We start from the raw sequence: 3,874 nt of genomic DNA, 5'->3' as shown, positions 1-3,874 counted from the left end.
CCATAAATTGCCACACCTCCCTGTCTCTTGTCATTTGTAGTATATGTGCAGCTTTGCTACTACCTTCTACTATTCTTATTCCATCCATGTACTTCTCCCTTTGGCTGCCTATTACTCTGCAATCTGGGATTCTTCCTGTTAAGCCTAGGCCCTCATATTTCCTCTTCTCAGTACATGTCTTACAAACATCATTCAAATAATGCCAAAGTACTTCACACATTCTTACTCAATGTAGGTATTTAGCAGGTAGTTATAATTGTAGTGAATTTCCCCTGGATTCAGACGGGTCATCCAGCAGCCTGTTTTCCTGTAAAGAAAATCAACGGACTCCTCCGCCCTGCAAGATGGCGTGGCTTTGCTGTTTTCCTGTTTGTCTGTGTTTTTTTTTTTTTTTATGTCCTTTTGACTTACCTTTCCCACTAGTCCGTGATCTACATCTATATCTACACTACTTCTACAATACGTAACACTCGTGTATGAAACTCTGATGAGGAAACACCTTGTTCATAACGCAGCAGCAATAAATACTAAGTCTTGTGCCACAAGAGCTACCCTGGACCCCGGGGCCTCTAGTCTCGCATTGTTGCTTCTGTGTTTTCAAAAGTAACTGAAATAAGGTAAAACCTGTAATTACAGATCCTTTCGCACTTTATAGTGCTTTGCCAGCACATTCAGTGCTCTTGCTTTTGCAGGTGACACGAGGCTACAGTTGGCGTAGTTAGCACCCCACCTCAGACCCGCAGCTCTCTACTGCACTAGGGTAGCCCTTGTGGGCTTTGATCCCTGGGTAGAGAGGCCCAAAGGCCAAACTCATGGCACTTCGCCCACACATTCTCATTTTGAATTGTTAACAGTAGGCTAATGCATGTTTTGAATTCCAAATTCTCGATCAACTAGTAAAACTGGACAGTCATATATTCAAGAGGCAACTGCCAAAAAAATATCATTTGATTTCAGTATTTTTAGATATAGAAAAAGCCTACGACATGACATGGCGATATGGCCTACTCAGAAAACTTTGTGCTTTTGGATTACGTGGAAACATGCCTTGTTTTATTCAAAATTTCATTTCTGACTGAACTTTTGCAATCAAATTGTTTTCTAACAATGTCACTTTTTCGGACATTTTTGTCCAGGCAAACGGGGTCCCACAAGGAAGCGTCTTGTCACCATGATTAATGACATCTTACAAGCTCCCCCTCGAAATCTTAAGTACTCACTGGATATGATTCATAACTGGGGCATCCAGTGGGGTTTTAAGTTTTCCACAAGAAAGAGTATTGGGGTAATTTTTTCACATAGGAGGAAGCCGAACATCAGGCTAACTCTAGACAACCACCCAATACCTATTCAAAATTCTGCTAGATTTCTTGGTCTACTCTTTGATAGTAGCCTCAATTGGAAAGACCACATTGGTCAGTTAAATAAGAAATGTCAAAGAGCACTACATTTATTAAAGTGTATTTCTGGTAATATATGGGGAGCTGATAGAAAGTCTTTACTAATGATATATAAAGCCCTGATTAGGTCTAATGTACATTATGGGTCAATCGTGTATGGCTCGGCATCGAAAACAAGTTTGAAAGGTTTGGAAGCTGTGCAGAATGATTGTTTGCGTGTGTGTATTGGAGCCCAAAAATGCACTCGGATCGAGCGTCTTGAGGTGGAGTCAGGAGTACCTCCCTTCCGTCTCAGACACGGCCAGTTAGCATTAACCTATGCCGCAAAGGTGGCTCGAGACCCGAGCCACCCCAATGGCAATGGAGGCACTAAGCCCTTTGCCACGCGACTCCACGACCTCGTCGAGAAAGTCGGTATAGATCTCTCTAACATCGATACCCTGGGTCAATTAAACATAGCGCCATGGGAATCTCCCAACTTTTCTATCATGGAAGCCTGGCATCTATCAGCCAAGGCCATGGCGCCGGAGGTGGAGGTACGCCAGAGGTTCAGAGAGATCCGAATTAAACATCTCCCTTTTATTTCATATATATACCGACGGCTCCAAGACAGATGAGTGTGTGGGTGCGGGTGTATGGTCGACTGAATGTGAACTAAAGTTCACACTGCCGAATCATACATCGATATTTCTTGCTGGACTTTTGCCATTGATTTTGCACTATCGACGACCCACGATAGAACAGTTATTTTTTCTGATTCATTAAGTTCACTTAAAGCTATAAAATCCTTAGAAACCACTAAAAATGAACTGCTGGGTAATATCATTCGTAAGTTACATGGTGCCAACAAATCAATCAAGCCAACATGGGTACCAGGCCACTCTGGTATCCATGATAATGAACAGGCTGGCAAATTAGCCGGGTCAACTGGCGATCTGGACATTAATATAGTTCGTACAGATCTCAGGTGTTTTGTGTCTCTTATAAAAGCAAAAATACATCTCCTGTGGCAAAGTGAGTGGACCAACCTACAAATAAACAACAAAATCAAAACAGAAATAGAAACATGGGGCACAGCACACAGGAAAAATAGAAGAGAAGAGGCGGTGTTGGCGCGCTTTCGAACAAACGCCACCAAAATCACTCACCTCACTCGTATATAGAAAGAAAATATCCACCACAGTACCCCATTGCACAAATCCAATAACAATAAGCCATCTCCTTATATCCTGCCACAAATTCAACCATAACAGAATAAACATCAAATGATGAAAAAATAATAAGTAATCACTTTTCTAAGGGAGACAAAACTTTATGACCTTATATAGATTGATAGAATAAATAGGATCCATTGGCTTAATAACCTTGGCCACTTGGCGCTGGTTGGTAGCCAAGAAATTCAATCCGAGAAAGAAAGTACGCAACGCCACTTAAATACCACTTTCCTCATGTTCCACACTTACCTTCTCTTATTCTTGTCTTTTTGCCTTCAACTAATTCACCTTAGCATTGTTTCTCGCCCTTTTTTTTCTTCGTGTTTTCTCGCTTTCCCACACGGATCCCTTCACTTTTTCGTACTTTCCTGTCAGTTATTTCTTTTGTGTGCCCAATTTTGTATAGTTATATTATTCTTTTTGTTTTGTGTATTTTAAGCTTATTTAAACTCACCATACACTATTTACATCAAGCGCGGGAAGCCACCAGTTTATAAGGTCAAGCCAGGTCGGTCGCTAGGGAGAGAGGCTTTGACTAGTGTGGTGACCGACCTTTGGATTATTAGCTAGCTGAGTGGTGCTTCTCGTGCGGTGGCTTGTTGCCTCTGTTTGCCCAAGTAAATGTATAGTTTGTCTAGCATATTGATTGTCCGAAAGATTTGTGCGTAATAGATGTATAATATAGATGCCCTTTTATATTGCCTTTTTAGTCAGCCAGTGATGTTATTTTATTGTTATTTTTATTCCGACTATGAGATCACTCTTAAATAACCGAGAGTCACCAAAATACACTAAACCTACATGGACATAACCTGTAGTTGGGTAACACGCTACGAAATCAACATTAGCCAATACAGTAATGAGTGACGCAACCAGCCCCCTCCCAGATGCATCTGGCACAGCAACCGAAGGGACTGTGCTGAGAAGTGGAACAAGGCTATGAGTCATAGTCTTGTTCCACTTCTCAGCATTTGGTCATAGCCTATGACCAAATGTTTGAAATGGTTAAAAGTGCATTTAAGTTTACGCCTACCATCTGTAATGAAATCCATAATCATAAAGTTTGTGTTTCTTATGTAAATCTATAATTTGTAATACTAGAGGATATAACATCATGAAGTACAGATTGCCTAATAAAGCACTATTCATACATGGATAAACGCAAAATCAAATTCATATCATGGGATATGCATAGTATTAATTAAGCCTAGGCTGAATGACCTAGAGTTTTACATCCCTAAATATAATTTGATGTTATTT

This window comes from Penaeus chinensis, chromosome 36 (genome assembly GCF_019202785.1).
Source record: "Penaeus chinensis breed Huanghai No. 1 chromosome 36, ASM1920278v2, whole genome shotgun sequence".
Classification (NCBI taxonomy): domain Eukaryota; kingdom Metazoa; phylum Arthropoda; class Malacostraca; order Decapoda; family Penaeidae; genus Penaeus; species Penaeus chinensis.
Note: the sequence above shows the minus strand (reverse complement) of the source record.